This window comes from Globicephala melas, chromosome 9 (genome assembly GCF_963455315.2).
Source record: "Globicephala melas chromosome 9, mGloMel1.2, whole genome shotgun sequence".
Taxonomy (NCBI): domain Eukaryota; kingdom Metazoa; phylum Chordata; class Mammalia; order Artiodactyla; family Delphinidae; genus Globicephala; species Globicephala melas.
The window spans coordinates 78968441-78986542 of NC_083322.1; the positions used below are offsets into that span (position 1 = coordinate 78968441).

The 18102-nt window shown below is 37.7% G+C and overlaps 1 protein-coding gene and 1 pseudogene across 1 annotated transcript in view; one reads left to right on the forward strand and one right to left on the reverse strand.

Moving 5' to 3' along the window:
* Positions 1 to 18102, forward strand: part of SEMA3E (semaphorin 3E) — a 265807-nt gene that overhangs the window by 14610 nt on the left and 233095 nt on the right. The window lies entirely within an intron of this gene.
* Positions 10695 to 12577, reverse strand: LOC132597857 (histone H2A.N-like; annotated as a pseudogene).

The following is an 18102-nucleotide window of genomic DNA, read 5'->3' on the forward strand; positions in this document are numbered from 1 at the left end:
AAAATTCCCTTACAATAATATTTAGATAACCATAGAAAGAAGAAAAATATTACAGTTAAGTCAATTATACTTATAATTAAAAGACTATAATTGTATCTTTGTCGTTATAATTCTCAGAAATAAGACAAAAGTTTTGTACTGGGCACTGCTTTTGACAGATTTTTTTGCCAAATGTTTTTTACTTGCTCCAAAATGTGTATTCCCAAACTGAAGCCTGACATATTTTAGGATTGTAGAAGAGTTTTTCATATCTGGAGAAAAAATTGGAAGTCTCTAAGGCTTCAATAAAATTGAACAAGAATAAAAATGAAAAATAAAATTAGAAAATTGATACTAATGAGACAGTCTACGTGCAAATCAAGCAGTAATCACTCAGAAACACATTCGATGCCTATTATAATCTAGGTGTCAGGAGATGTAAAATAAATAGAATACTAGGATTTTATTATATGCAGTTATGCTTTGGAATATGTGATTATGTTTACTATGCATTTACATTTCTATATTAGTGAACTAGGTGACAGCAATTTTTTTTTAGATTGGAAATGACATTTGTCCTTTTTAGTCTGCTAATTTATACCCACTATGTAGTTAGAACAGACAGTGATATTGCTTAATTTTTGAATGCCCAGAATACTGGGAATATGAGAAAATATAGACAAAATTTGTCATTGGGAAGTTTTGCTCTTGATGGAATAAAACTCTTGCCAGCAAAGGCAGTAGTGTAGGGAACGCTCTCCCCGTGAATGGTTTGTGCAATGCTGTAATTTGGTTGCTGACAGCACTGCTCCATTTCACTTGGAGGCTCCCCCAGCTAGGCTCCAAGTTTCCATTCACACTGCTAGCCACTGAAATTTCCCTTTGTCTTCACTGAAGATTTTTTCCCCTTAACAAATAGGCCCAGCTGCTACTGCAGCCGGTTGCCCACACTCCCCCGTACCGCTCTTGCTGAGGATGGCAGCCAGAGTAAAGAATAACAGCTGGGATTGGCTTACTTTGGCATCTAAATAATTTTGGGTGGGTCCATTCCTAACTTTATTATTTCGTTTAATTTGCTAATCTTTCCTTCTGCTGAACTTTTAAAGCATTGGCAAATGATGTTTTTCCAAAATGTTTTCCTCATCTGGATGTGACTCTTTTATACCTGGCTGCTGAAAATGATTCATTCTGCACATTGTTATTTTTTCCACTTTTAAGCACCATTTAGAAAACAAATGCAGCAGAAACTAATTTATTCACGTGACCTTGGAAAAGTTACTTCACCTTCTCTGACTGGAAGAGGTGGATGATAAGTAGCACCTATGTCATTGATTGTCTTTGATAAGGATTAAATGAATGAACAGTTGAACGCATGTAGAAGAGTGATAGAAAGGCAAAGAAAGAGAGGGAAAGAAGGGCAGAAGAGAGCACATGAAAGCAAGAGTGGGGCAAGAGGGAGGGGAGTGAGAAAATGAGGGAAGGAAAAGGGAGGGAGGGAGGGAGGGAGGAATCGTTGCTGGAACGCAGAAAATCCAATAACTCTACTTACTCAATTAAGACATGTATTTAGCACTTAGCATTTTATATATCTTATTCCATGTTCCTTCCCCGCAAAATCAATAATTAGAAAAAGACTGGAGTTTAGGAAAGCTTGTGGAATTTTACCCAAATCAGAGAATTTTATTGAAGGTCGGAATTTCAGTGACTTAATTGTATCTGTGGCATCCAGACAGGTGGTCAGACATGTTTTTTCATTTGAATTTGTACATTCTCATGGAAAGGGAAATTACTGCCTGATAAGAAGGTCTGTTCCATTTTTGACTGTTCTGATAAGGAGAAAGTGTTTACGTACCTAATCCCAAATCTGACTTACTGTATCTCCCACATTTTAGCCTTGGTTCTTTCCTCTAATGCCATAAGGTCATAAGTCATAACAGACCTCCAAATGTTTAAAGATAGTTCTCATGCCCTTAGGTCATGGGTGAATATTCTTCATGCCATGATTGTCCTGACTGATATCAGCATTCTGATCAGGTTCCTGTTTGTTAATTTCCCCCTTAAACTCGAGCCCCACAGTCAACACTCAAGAGATCCCCGACTTGTTCACGGAACTGCGGTGCTGCTAACTGGTGACTTTATTTATGAAAGCCACCTGAGTTGACAGCAGCTTATTTGACAAATATGCCAGCCTTTCGGTTTATGTTGAAATGACTGTCAGTTTTTCCAAGGGTTTTTCACATAGACTCTAAGCCAGCTCTTTCCTTTATTTCACGTGTGTGGTTTATTTGTTGAAGTTAAGGAAAACTCCCTCCTACTCCCTCCAGTGTAGAATGTGAATCAGAAGCAGAGTAACAGCATGTGGTGCCCTGCCTGGACAAGGACATGAGCTCTGGAGTGAAACATTCCTAATTGCAGACCATTTCTGCTGTTGTGTGTTCTCACTGAATTTTCTTAACATCCGTGTGCACATTTATTGTGTTTAGGAAACTAGCTAGTTAGGAGAGATGAAAGTTGCATGCGTTGTAGAAATTCTTTTAAAGTATTTTAAAATTTTAAAATATTTAGTGGGCTCCTTCTAAAATGTCAGTATTTGGAAGAAGTGTAATGCACATAAAAGACAATTTTTAAATTAGAATATATAAAATGTATGGTTTTGGCTTTCAAGGTTGGTGTAGACCAATAAATGTAATTGCTGATCTTCTTTATAAATATAAAATAATTTGTATAATTATAGTAAATGAAAGGTTCCTTTGAAATTCCTTAATATGAAAAAATAAAACAGTCTTCCTTCACTGCTAAAATAAACAGGAGACTTTTAAATGTCTTAACAATTTTTATTTAAAAAGAATCTGGAATGGTCACCACAACAGAATGGCAGAATTAAAATACCATCATAGCTGTGATTGCTTAATTTTGTAACTTTAATTTGCCGTCATTTTGTAGATTTGCCAGTCTCTCTGGGTATTTGTAGAATGTCCTGTAATTTGAAAAACGAGGCATATGATTTTTCAGAATAATGTTTTTCATTAACTCCTTGTAAGTCAAATGGTAAGCTCTGGAAAAATAATTCCGCAGAAGACTTTGTATGTTAAAAATAAGCATCATTAAAATTAAATTTAAAAAAACCTATATATATGTGTGTGTGTGTGTGTGTGTGTGTGTGTGTATATATATATATATATACATTTTAACCAAACTTGTTCTGTTCTTGTTATAGGATTCACTTTATCAAATGCTCTTTTCCTATATCACTGTATTAGTTTATGACCTGTTTACACTTTTTTGTAATTTTGAATGTAGAGGAAGAATGACTCTAAGAATAGCGTTGAGTCAGGTGGTCATTGAGTTCAAAGAACACTATATATTCAATCAATTTATATGCCTGGTCCCACTAATGTTTTCATGGTCCATCTGCTTTATTACAGTAGCCTCCTGACTGATATCTTATTGTCAATCCAGTCTACTCTTCGTACTACAAGTAGAGTGATCATTAAAAATGCAAATCTTACTCATTTCAACTCCCCCCAGTAAATATTTAATGGAAGAATAGACATGGAGTTTTAGAGAAAATCACTGCTCTTGGCATGGTACACTAGGCTTTTTGCGATGTGAACCCTGTTTATTTTTCCCCTTCTTTTTGCTTTGCATCTTTTTTGAGTTCCAATCTTCAGTGATACTGAGCTCCATGATTTTCTGGCCACCTGTCAAGCTTTTTCTTGCTCTGGACCTTTGTATATTGCTTCTTCCTAGAATGCCTTTTCCTTTTGTCTCCATTCTCCCTTCCTGTGCTGCTTACTCTTAATGTCTGCTCATTTTTCACGATTTAGACATGGTAGGCTTTTCCAGTCATCCTTTAACCTCCACAGCACTCCATGCATACTTTACAACAATTCTTTACTTTATTCCAATTGTCTCTTAATCTATTAAGTTCACTAGGATGAACTCGTTAGGAATAGGGGCAATATTTTATTCATCACTATGTCACAAACACATATCACAATATCTAGAAAATAGTAAGAACTTATTAAATATATGGGTGACTGTGTTGTGTTATGGTCAACCTGTCTTTTCTGGGTGCTCGTTCTACCCAAGAAACATGTGGGAAAAGCTAAACTTCAATGGCACAAAGGAATCTTTCTCTACCCTAGGAGGGCCATAGATAGCCTGTTCCCAGACAACTCCAAATTTATTCACAAATACGGTATCCATAAACTTAATCAATTTTAGGTTGGTGTTATTTTTTTCTTGTTGTGGAAGAATACTTTTTAGGGGCTACTCTACTATGTATGAATTCCAGATCATCGTCTTTGTTGGATAAGATCTACTACATGAAGCTACCTTTTAAAAAACCCATCAAACAGTGATTTATAATTTCCTCTTTCATAAAATCACTTAGTTACCAGTGTATCCAAATTACAAACTCTGGTAAAGGAAATGGAAGCTCTTTATATTCTATGACACAGTTATGGAAAAATATTTGCTGTGGTTAGTTTCATCCCTTTATGGTTAACCTCCTAAGGGCATTTATTGGCCCTCATATATGAAATGGAAATTGGTCATTCTCAAAGGAGGATTATATATATTCGATAAATTCCACTGCAAAGTGAAGATTATATAGGAATATAAAACATAAAAGATATAAAAATATTTTAATGATGAAAAGGAATTTATTGACTATAAAATATTTTAAATTATGCTAAAATATATTTTACACTTTGTATTTCCTATTTAAAATATTCTTAACATATATTTTGGAATTTTAACCAAAATAATGTTTAAGATGAAGAATGTAAAGAGTGTGAATTGGATTTTTTTTTTTTTTTTTTTTTGTGGTACGTGGCCCTCTCACTGCTGTGGGCTCTCCTGTTGCGGAGCACAGGCTCTGGACGCGCAGGGCTCAGCGGCCATGGCTCACGGGCCCAGCCGCTCCGCGGCATGTGGGATCTTGCCGGACCGGGGCACGAACCCGTGTCCCCTGCATTGGCAGGCGGACTCTCAACCACTGCGCCGCCAGGGAAGCCCTGAATTGGAATTTTTGAAGAATGTTTCTTGACAGAGCTGGGATCTCAGATCTCATCTGGGCCTTGAAGGACAGGTAGGACTTCAGGAAACAAAGAATGAAGAGGAGGGCATTTCAGGCTGATGCAAAGGCAAAAGTGATGTGGAAGTTGTGGCTTTTCAGGAGAAAGCTTGACTTTTGAAAAAGAACAGGGAATACCATTGAGTAAGTAGACTGGTGCCGTTTTACCAGATTCTTTCTTTCTGTTAGAAGATACAGAAGTGTGACAAATTGTGGTTTTTATAGAATAAAAATTCAAATATAGTTTCTTTCCCTATTCTGGCAAAATGTCCCATCTTAGAACTAGTTATGTCCAACATGAGATATATGGTGTTTCTATTTGATCTAGAATGTGCTTGTACAAAAATTAGGAAATGCAAAAACATGGTTTTTTTACGGAAAAGAGGTCATAACACGAACGACAATTGCCCTTGCTACTTACATCAAGTTTTGTAATAATCCAGATATGTCTATATTGTGTGTCACAATTGCTGCCGTAGTTGGAAATGTTTTTGCAGTATGTATACTCCCATTTGCCAAAAGCTTAAGAAAATAGACTCACACATAATTAACAGCAGCTATTTTCCCCCAGCTGGACCTAATGATTGAAATCACAAATCGTTGGAAAAGGACCCTAACAAATTCACTAGTTCATGGTCTGATTTCTTCAAGGGCATATGTTTAACCAACGACAGCATAGGTACTTACTGAGGACTTTTTTTTTTCCTTTTTTAAATCAAGCTAATCCATTTTACTAACTTTAGGCAGGATTGTTTAAAACCTTGCCTGATGAAAAAATTCCATTTAATAAATAAAACCCTCTGGAGAGAGAAAGATTCCACAGCAAGCCCTTAGTACTGAGCAAAGCTTAGCGGTTTTTTATTATATCTAAGGTAACTCCCCCATGCTTCTTCCATTTAAGACCATTTTCTCTAGTGTCATGTGGTTCACTTACAATAGAATTGTTTTATAGTTGCTCTAGTCTGCCTTTAGGTGGGAAGGTGTGGGTGTATGTGTACAAACCTCTGTCCCTGAGTGTTAAAAACAATGATGGAGATCTATAAAGTGTGGCATTATTAAGTTATTCTTTTTATGACCTTAGAAGTTTCATGTCATTTTCACCTATAAAGTGCCTTTCTTTAAAAATAGAAACAGGCTTCTTCTCCTGCCAGCTTCAAGGAGCCTCCACGTTCACACACGGCTGCCCACATCATAGTAGAGCCCATCTGAGCCTGTTTTTTCCTCTGAGCCATAGTCTAAGCTCTTATATTTTCCCTACATTTTTCTTATCATCATTGTTTTATTCTCTCTGTACATCCCTCAATGCCACGCTATCTGCTAAGTAGGGGGTTTAAAAACAACCTTATGTGAATTAAATGTTATCCATAATGTAAACTTTATAAGCAATATATTAACATTTTAGAACTGTTTGAAGGCATCAAATCTCAAATTAAGGGTAACAGTGGTAGTAATTTCAGATTAGCTGTAGAGATATACGATATATGGTGCTGAGACAGTGAGAACAGTGCTGGACACAGAGAAAGTGCTAAATTGATATTAGCTTCTGTTTTTAGCTGTGATGAAGATGGTGACAGTGGTGGTCTTGTCTAAACACGTCAGAGTACGGGCTGTATTGTATTCATTTGTATTTTCTGCAGGGAATATAGTGCTTTGCTCATAGATATATTCAATACATACATTCATACATGTATTCAGTAAGTATGCATTTGATTCAACCACATAAAATCCTCTGCTTAAGAATGATAGGAAGTTACTTAGACAGTTATGTTTTGTGAAGAATCATTTGAACAGTTTATTAATCTTTGAATTCTTCATTGTATGCATGATAGAACTGCACCTTCCTACCTCCCCTTGGAGGTTAACATGGCTTTGTGACTTGATTTGGTCAGTTAAATGAGGTCAGAATTGACAAATGCCACTTCCATGCAAAATCCTTCGAAATTAAGACTAAGAGTGTGATTTGTAACCTTTCCTTTTCCAGCCTCAGCAGTCACAAATGCACTTGCCAAGATGGAGGCTCTGGTACCCTGGGTCCCAGACTTACTTGATAAGCAGGGTCCCACTTGAAGACTTGCCTTGGTTACATAAACTGAGCTAGAAATAAACATCTGTTCTTTGAAGCCACTGAGATTTCCGGGGTTTTGGGTTTTTTTTGTTTGTTTTTTAACATCTTTATTGGAGTATAATTGCTTTACAATGGTGTGTTAGTTTCTGCTGTATAACAAAGTGAATCAGCTATACATATACATACATCCCCATATCTCCTCCCTCTTGTGTCTCCCTCCCACCCTCCCTATCCCACCCCTCTATGTGGTCACAAAGCACTGAGCTGATCTCCCTGTACTATGCGGCTGCTTCCCACTAGCTATCTATTTTACATTTGGTAATATATATAAGTCCATGCCACTCTCACTTCATCCCAGCTTACCCTTTCCCTTTCCCATGTCCTCAAGTCCATTCTCTACGTCTGACTTTTTATTCTTGTCCAGCCCCTAGATTCTTCAGAAGCTTTTCTTTCTTTTTTTTTTTTTTAGGTTCCATATATATGTGTTAGCATATGGTATTTGTTTTTCTCTTTCTGACTTACTTCACTCTGTATGACAGACTCTAGGTCCATCCACCTCACTACAAATAACTCAATTTTGTTTCTTTTTATGGCTGAGAAATATTCCATTGTATATATGTGCCACATCTTTATCCATTCATCCATCGATGGGCATTTAGGTTGCTTCCATGTCCTGGCTATTGTAAATAGAGCTGCAGTGAACATTGTGGTACATGACTAGGATTAATCTCCAAAAGTTACAAGCAGCTCATGCAGCTCAATATCAAAAAAACAAACACCCCAATCCAAAAGTGGGCAGAAGACCTAAATAGACATTTCTGCAAAGATGATATACAGATTGCCAACAAACACATGAAAGGATGCTCAACATCATTAATCATTAGAGAAATGCAAATCAAAACTACAATGAGATATCATCTCACACCAGTCAGAATGGCCATCATCAAGAAATCTAGAAACAATAAGTGCTGGAGAGGGTGTGGAGAAAAGGGAACCCTCTTGCACTGTTTGTGGGAATGTAAATTGATACAGCCACTATGGAGAACAGTATGGAGGTTCCTTAAAAAACTAAACATAGAACTACCATACAACCCAGCAATCCCACTACTGAGCATGTACCCTGAGAAAACCGGGGTTGTTTTTTATTGCAGCCTAACCTGTCCTCTCTTGACTGACACTTGGCAACACATTTATTTGGGAAGAAAACATTTTTGCTCCTAGACATGACTAAGCAAACTGTTTTTTTTCACACACAAATAAATCATGTTCAGGTGTCACTCTGCATAACCGACTGTGCCGTGCCACCTTTCTCTATACTACATGTGGTGAAATTCTTTCCTTACAAGGAAGAAACATAGCATCTGTTGTATTTGAACAGGAAAACATCTTCTGGCTGGCTGTCCACAGTGCTGAATCGGGAATGTACTCTGTCTGGCTGTTTGTCTCCTGGATTGCAGGACTTTGGAGGAACACGAGCAGCTAGACTTACCTATGTAATTGTTGTCTTATCCTCCTTTTTCTCTTGGCTTACCCATTAGAAAGTATAGAGTGAAGTGACAACTTGTGACAGGTGTAGTTGTTAAATAATCACGTGGGACTTTCCAGAGCAAACACAGCAACTCCTTTGTCTTAGTAACAGCAAGGAAGACTGAAGGGTGGAGAAAATAATCCTCACTTCCACAGACTTGGTAATTCTCTGAGAGATTCAACCATATTTCTTGAATTCTTGTTTCCCTGCCTTTACATATGAATATTGTTTTATATTTTAAATGCTTTAAAAGATGCTGCATCCTTAGAAGTCATTTTTGTTGCGTTTTTTCAGTAAATGATTACAATGAAAATTACATTTCCTATTCTCTAATGGTAAGGAGTAGGAAACTGGGATGAAATATGTAGTTTTAGTGACAACTAAGAGAGATATATGAAAAAATATTATTTTCAATTTGTTTACACCATCCTCAAGAGTACTGGTCTTGTGTTTGTTCTTATTTTTTTACAGTAGTTTTACTATCTTGGTGTTAAGAGTGAAAAATTATGATCAAAAGTTGACATATGGATTGTAGAATACAAAAGACTATTAAATGCAGAAAAAGTACAAATAATCTTCATTCAAAAGCTTTGTTAAGTGTATTAATATGGATTATTTTTAGGCTTGAATTCTTATTCTCATATCATATTAGACTAAGTCTGTTTCTCTGTGTAGATGGTAAATAAGGCTCCTTGTTAGTTCAATTTTAGATAAAATGAGTAAAGAGAGTACTTTCTGAAAACAGTAATCATTCCATATTTTGTGGTTTACAGTGCTCCATTAAAAATAGCGTGATAGGGGCTTCCCTGGTGGCGCCGTGGTTGAGAGTCCACCTGCCGATGCAGGAGACACGGGTTCGTGCCCCGGTCCGGGAAGATCCCACATGCCGTGGAGCGGCTGGGCCCGTGAGCCATGGCCGCTGAGCCTGCGCGTCCAGAGCCTGTGCTCCGCAACGGGAGAGGCCACAACAGTGAGAGGCCCGCGTACCGAAAGAAAGAAAAAAAAAAAAAAAAAAAAGCATGATATTGTTAGGTCTATTTTAAGCAATCATACAGTCTGATTCACAAAGGAGAATTGACAATTCCTTCCCATGTTTTATTACTGTATGTCTTAGATAGCTTTCTGTATGCTATTTTTTTATTGATGGGAGGATGGTGAGAAAGACAGGATGGATTAAATGGATTCATTGGGAGACACTACAGAACATAAGTTTCTGTTGGTTTCAGGTTTTAGAGTAGTCAAGAAGTTAGGGTGCGTCTTCCAATATGAATAAAAATTACTCTTTTTAAGTACCTACTTTGTGCTCAATGATTTAGATGCATCACCTCCAATCCTCCAAATACCTTTGTATTATTATTCATATTTTATGAGTAAGCTAAAAGAGGCTCAGTTGTTTAAATGCCTTCCCCAAGTGAAGCCGTGTAGCTAGCAAATAACAAAACTGGATTCAAACCCAGTGTCTGTACTGTTTGAATACAACAGGCTGAATTATGGGTGTGGGTTTTGAAAGATTATTTCCCCTTAGTATGTCAAAGTGTCTTTCTCAGTGGTGTGCAGGTTTGACATTACATTTACTACCTGTCTCAATCCTTCATCTGTAAGGTGTACGCATCTCCTTTATAGGATTGTTCTTTGGATTAATTTGAATATTAAAGCTTAAATCACAGTGCTTGTCATAGTAAGATCTTAGAATTTTAAGTATTTACTGAGAACATGAGAACATATGGTTAGAAGGAACTGTATTATTACTGTGCTTTAGCTCTGAAATAAATAAATATATATTTAAATATTTAAATAAACAAATATATATTTATTTAAATAAATATATATTTATGTATTTGAGGGGGAGGACAGTTTTCCTTTATTTTTTTTCACAAATTAAGTCAGAGGACCCAGAGACCCGGTGTGTAGCACCAAGTGTCCTGTTGCAGCAGGTACTTCTCAGATACCTTGTCTTCCAACCCAGCCCTCTGACATATCCAGTTTTTTTTGACAAGTGCAATCATTTCAACAACAGGGCCGTTCAGATCCACTTCATGTATTCAAAAGCTCTTCCGAGAGGATCTCTGCTTGACTGCTTCAAGGATCTCCCTGCTGGTAATGGCTTTTCAGTGGTTATAGAAGGACAGTCTCACTGCCTCCAGGCTAACCCGTTCCAGTTGCTGATCCTTCAGAAAGCCCAGTGCATCCAAGACCCAGAAACACCTGCTGAAGTCTGGGTGGCTTTGCTTTAGGATTTTCCCCATGAAACTAAAATAGATCTGCTTCTTCCTCCTCTTCTTCCCAAAGGCTGAACTGGCCCATTCGTATTTCATTTTGTGTGGGTTATAAATTGTAGTCTTCTTAGGAAATTGTAGTCCATGAAGCAACTGAAGTGCGCATGGAAGGCTTAATCCGTATACATCTAACTCAGACCACTGGCCTAATGATTGAGATATATATATATGCTACTTGTTGAGTAACACTCTGAATAAAAATCAATAAAGTAGGTGAAAGAAGATAGAATGTGTCAGGGGTTCTGCTTTATATAGGGTGATCAGAAAGTGTCTCTGTTGAGTGATATTTCAGTAGAGAACCAAAAGAAATATGGAAGCTTAGGAGGAAAACATTATGGACAGAGAGACTGTCAAGTGCAAAGGCATTGAAACTAGAGGGTCATTAATCCATTCTAACAGTGAACTGAGCAGGGAGAGATAGAGGTGAAATTAATGAGGCAGATGGGGAGCTGATCTGTGGGTCTTGTCTACAATGCTCAAGAGCGGGCTTCACCTGCAGGAATAGGAAGCCGTTGGAGTTCTGAGTTACAATGACTTGGTCTGACTTTCAGATTGAAGAGGTCACTGACTATTGGATAAGCAGGTGATAGACTTTAGGGACAAGGTTTGAAACAGAGAAACCAATCTGGAGGCTGTTTTAATAGTTCAGCTAAGGGAACTTGGTGGCTTGGAGGTAAGTGGAATTGATGGAGACAGAAAGAAAAGATGTGGATATTAAAAGTAGATCCAACAGAATTAGCTGATAGCTTCTTATGGGATGTAAGAGGAAGAGAGGAGCCCAAAAATGATTTCAAGTGTTTTGTCCTAAACAGCTGGAATCGTGGAGTTGCTACTTTCTCATGGGAAATGTTGCTGGAGGAGTGAGTATGCAGAGAGATTGTGTGGTAGCTGAATGGGGACCTGAGGTCAAGGGGAGTGATGGCTAAACGTGTGTGATGTACCACATGCTTGTCTAGTGAGGGAATGATCTGGTGAGAGGGAACAATTGATGATGCAAAAGAGGGAAGAAAGTCCTTGAGTAGGTGAGAGATGGGATTTATTAAAGCAGAGCAGAGGCTGGGCTGTGACAGGAGTGCAGAGGGCAGCAGGGTATAGGAGTATTGGTGCAGAGGGTTAGGTAGGATTGATGGTGGTGGAAAAACTGGGGACTTCTCTTTTTACAACTTCTAGTTTCTCACTTATATGTGAAGCCAGGTCCTCCACTGTGGGAGAGGAAGGAGGCAAGGCACGTGTATCATTTTGCTGGGGCTGCCAATAACACATACCACAGATGAGGTAGCCTAAACAACTGAAATTTTTTTCCTAGAGTTTCGGGATCAAGGTATCAGCCGGATTGGTTTCTTCTAAGGCCTCTCTCCTTGGCTTGGTCATCTGTGCCCTGTGTCTTCACATGGTTTTCCTTCTGTGTCTGTGTCCTAACCTCCTCCTCTTATAAGAATACCAGTCACATTAATTTAGGGGCCATCCTAATTCCTTCATATTAACTTAGTTACCTCTTTAAAGAGCCTATCTCCAAATACAGTCACATTCTGAGGTACTGGGGATTCGAATTTTAACATATAAATTTTGGGGACACAATTCCATCCATAAAAAGGTATTTGAAGTTTGAGGACAGTATGATATAATTCTCGAGAATGGGCTAGGTACATTTAGGATTGTATGGCAATGTTTCAGTTAATGCTATAAACATGTTCAGTCACAGTCACAGCATTGTAATATTCATAACACTTAAGAACATCAAGGGATAACTTAAGTTTAAAGTTTTAATAACTCTATTCATGCCAGTTAAATGTAAAAAATATTTTCTGTACATATACTCTAGTTGTATAGAAGGTAAAAAAGAATAATAGTTGCTCTAGATTTCTTTACTATGCATACATATGTTCTAGGTATTTTTGCCAAGTGATTTGCATTTGTTATTTCATAAATTATGCCCACAGAGGGTCAAGATTAGAAAACTAGAAAAGCGGGGGAGATAGGTAGAGTGAACTCTCTACATCTTTCATCCCATGGCCTTCAGACTAAAGTCCAGCTTCTGCTAGTCTCTACAACAGTCTTCTATTCAGTATGAAAAGTCTATGTCTACAGCAGTCTTATATTCAGTATGAAAAATCTATGTGCATTCTCCACTTTGGGTATTTAATACATAATATACATTTTTTTCAAAATTTATTTATAGTTTGTCTTTAAATCAAGATTTAATATATTCCACAAATATCTTGATTTTATTTTACAGTTCATTTTAGCAAATTTAAAAATTATTTATACAAATAAAGGGGAATCTCTTTGGCTTTCTTAAAACTTATCCATAATCACTCAGTATGCGATGTTTAATTGTATTACTGTAATGTTTAAAATACAGTAGAAAATGAAGAAAACACATAGCAAATATTTAAGTAGGAGACTAACATACATGATTTCAACATACCTTTTTGTACTATTGATGAGGCATCTTCTGAAAACTCATGGTCATGCTATGTGATCAAATATAATCAGCAGTGGTTAAAAATATTATTCAGAATGTTTTTTTTTAAGAGAGGTGGGACCAATTCTAAGATGGTGGAGTAGAAGAACGTGTGCTCACTCCCTCCTGTGAGAGCACCAGAATCACAGCTAACTGCTGAACAATCATTGACAGGAAGACACTGGAATGCACCAAAAACTGTACCCCACATCCAAAAACAAAGGAGAAGCCACAGTGAGAATGGTAGGAGGGGCACAATCACAGTAAAATCAAATCCCATAACTGCTGGTTGGGTGACTCACAGACTGGAGAACACTTATACCACAGAAGTCCACCCATTGGAGTGAAGATTCTGAGCCCCACGTCAGGCTTCCCAACCTGGGGGTCCAGCAACGGGAGGAGGAAGTCCGAGAGAATCAGACTTTGAAGGCTAGTGGGATTTGATTGCAGGACTTTGACAGGACTGGGGAAAAACAGAGACTTCACTCTTGGAGGACACACACCACAGATGTCCGTAGTGTGTGCATCAGGACCCAGGGGGAAGGAGCAGTGACCCCCTAGCAGACTGAACCAGATCTACCTGCTAGTGTTGGAGGGTCTCCTGCAGAGGCAGGGGGCAGCTGTGGCTCACCAAGGGACAAGGACACTGGCAGCAGAAGTTCTGGGAAGTACTCTTTGGCGTGAGCCCTCCCAGAGTCCGCCATTAGCCCCACCAAAGAGCCTGTAGCCTCCAGTGCTGGGTCACCTCAGGCCAAACAACCAACAGGGAAGGAACTCAGCCCCTCCCATCAGCAGATAAGGGGATTAAAGTTTTACTGAGCTCTGCCCACAGCCAGTCCCTCCCTTGGGGAAGCTGGCAGAAGCCTCTTAGATAGCCTTATCCACCAGAGGGCAGACAACAGAAGCAAGAAGAACTACAATCCTGCAGCCTGTGGAACAAAAACACATTCACAGAAAGACAGACAAAAGGAAAAGGCAGAGGACTATGTACCAGATGAAGGAACAAGATAAAACCCCATAAAAACAACTAAATAAAGTGGAGATAGGTAACCTTCCAGGAAAAGAATTCAGAATAATGATAGTGAAGATGATCCAGCACCTCAGAAAAAGAATGGAGGCAAAGGTCGAGAAGATGCAAGAAATGTTTAACAAATACCTAGAAGAATTAAAGAACAAACACCTAGAAGAATTAAAGAACAAACAGATGAACAATACAATCACTGAAATGAAAGATAGAGTAGAAGGAATCGATAGCAGAGTAACTGAGGCAGAAGAACAGATAAGTGACCTGGAAGACAGAATGGTGGAAATCACTGCTGTGGAACAGAATAAAGAAAAAGAATGAAAAGAAATGAAGACAGCCTAAGAGACCTCTAGGACAACATTAAATGCACCAACATTCCCATTATAGGGGTCCCAGAAGGACGAGAGAGAGAGAAAGGACCTGAGAAAATATTTGAAGTGATTATAGTCGAAAACTTCCTTAACATGGGAAAGGAAATAGCCACCCAACTCCAGGAAGCACTGAGAGTCCCAGGCAGGATAAATCCAATGAGAAACACGCCAGGACACATAGTAATCAAACTGATGAAAATTAAAGACAAAGAAAAATTATTAAAAGCAACAAGAGGAAAACGACAAGTAACATAGAAGGGAACTCCCATAAGGTTAACAGCTGATTTCTCAGCAGAAACTCTACAAACCAGAAGGGAGTGATACGACATATTTAAAGTGATGAAAGGGAAGAACCTGCAACCAAGATTACTCTACCCAGCAAGGATCTCATTCAGATTTGATGGAGAAATCAAAAGCTTTACAGAGAAGTGAAAGCTAAGAGAATTCAGCACCACCAAACGAGCTCTACAATAAATGCTAAAGGAACTTCTCTAAGTGGGAAACACAAGAGAAGAAAAACACCTACCAAAACAAAACCAAAACAATTAAGAAAATGGTAATAAGAACATACATACTGATAAATACCTTCAATGTGAATGGATTAAATGCTCCAACCAGAAGACACAGGCTTGCTGAATGGATACAAAAACCAGACCCATATATATGCTGTCTACAAGAGACCCACTTCAGACCTAGGGACACATACAGACTGAAAGTGAGGGGATGGAAAAAGATATTCCATGCAAATGGAAATCAAAAGAAAGCTGGAGTGGCAATACTCATGTCAGATAAGATAGAAGTTAAAATAAAGAATGTTGCAAGAGACAAGGAAGGACACTACATAATGATCAGGGGATCAATCCAAGAAGAAGATATAACAATTATAAATATATATGCACCCCACTACATAAGGCAAATGCTAAGAGCTATAAAAGAGGAAATTGACAGTAACACAATAATAGTGGGGGACTTTAACACCTCACTTACACCAATGGACAGATATCCAGACAGAAAATTAATAAGGAAACACAAGCTTTAAATGACACAATAGACTAGATATATTTAATTGCTATTTAGAGGACATTCCATCCGAAAACAGCAGATTACACTTTCTTCTCAAGTGCACATGGAACATTCTCTAGGATAGATCATATCTTGGGTCACAAATCAAGCCTTGGGAAATTTAAGAAAATTGAAGTAATATCAGGCATCTTTTCTGACCACAATGCTATGAGATTAGAAATAAAATACAGGGAAAAAAACGTAAAAAATGCAGACACATGAGGCTAAACAATATGTTACTAAATAACCAAGAGATCACTGAAGAAATCAAAGAGGAAATCAGAAAATACCTAGAGACAAATGACAATGAAAACATGACAATCCAATACCTATGGGATGCAGCAAAAGCACTTCTAACAGGGAAGTTTATAGCAATACAATCCTACCTCAAGAAACAAGAAAAATCTCAAATAAACAATCTAACCTTACACCTAAAGGAACTAGAGAAAGAAGAACAAACAAAGCCCAAAGTTAGTAGAAGAAAAGAAATCGTAAGGATCAGAGCAGAAATAAACAAAATAGAAACAAAGAAAACAATAGCAAATATCAATAAAACTAGAAGCTGTTCTTTGAGAAGGTAAACAAAATTGATAAATCTTTAGCCAGACTCTTCAAGAAAAAGAGGGAGAGAACTCAAATCAGTAAAATTAGAAATGAAAAAGGAGAAGTTACAATGGACACCACAGAAATACAAAGCATCATAAGAGACTACTACAAGCAACTCTATGCCAGTAAAATGGGCAATCTGGAAGAAATGGACAAATTCTTAGAAAGGTATAACCTTCCAAGACTGAATGAGGAAGAAATAGAAAATATGAACAGACCAATCACAAGTAATGAAATTGAAACTGTGATTAAAAATCTTCCAACAAACAGTATTTGTCTTTCTCTTTCTGACTTACTTCACTCTGTATGCCAACAAACGGAACTCCAGGACCAGAGGGCTTCACAGGTGAATTCTATCAAACATTTAGAGAAGAGCTAACACCCATCCTTCCCAAACTCTTCCAAAAAATTGCAGAGGAAGGAACACTCCCAAACTCATTCTACAAGGCCATCATCACCCTGATACCAAAACCAGACAAAGATACTACAAAAAAAGAATTACAGACCAATATCACTGATGAATATAGATGCAAAAATCCTCAACAAAATACTAGCAAACAGAATCCAGCAACACAGTAAAAGGATCATACACCATGATCAAGTGAGATTTATCTCAGGGATGCAAGGATTCTTCAATATACACAAATCAATGAATGTGATGCACTGTATTAACAAACTGAAGGATGAAAACCATATGAACATCTCAATAGATGCAGAAAAAGCTTTTGACAAAATTCAACACCGATTTATGATAAAAACTCTACAGAAAGTGGGCATAGACGGAACCTACCTCAACATAATAAAGGCCATATACAACAAATCCAAAGCAAACATTATTCTCAATGGTGAAAAACTGAAATCATTTCCTCTAAGATCAGGAACAAGACAAGAATGTCCACTCTCACCACTGTTATTCAGCATAGTTTTGGAAGTCCTAGCCATGGCAGTCAGAGAAGAAAAAGAATTAAAAGGAGTATAGATTGGGAAAGAAGAAGTAAAACTGTCACTGTTTGCAGATGACATGATACTATATATAGATAATCCTAAAGATGCCACCAGAAAACTACTAGAGCCAATCAATGAGTTTGGTAAAGTTGCAGGATACAAAATTAATGCACAAAAATCTCTTGCATTCCTATATACTAACAACAAAAGATCAGAAAGAGAAATTAAGGAAACAATTCCGTTCACCAGTGCAACAAAAAGAATAAAATACCTAAGAATAAGCCTACCTAAGGAGGTAAAAGACCTGTACTCAGAAAACTGTAAGACACTGATGGAAGAAATCAATGATGACAGAAACAGATGGAGAGATATACCATGTTCTTGGATTGGAAGAATCAATATTGTGAAAATGACTATACTACCCAAAGCAATCTACAGATTCAGTGCAATCCCTATCGAATTGCCAATGGCATTTTTTACAGAACTAGAACAAACAATCTTAAAATTTGTATGGATACACAAAAGACCCTGAATAGCCAAAGCAATCTTGAGGGAAAAAAACGGAGTTAGAGGAATCAGACTCCCTGACTTCAGACTATACTACAAAGCTATAGTAATCAAGACAATATGGTACTGGCACAAAAACAGAAATATAGATCAATGGAGCAGGATAGAAAGCCCAGGGATAAACCAGTCAACTAT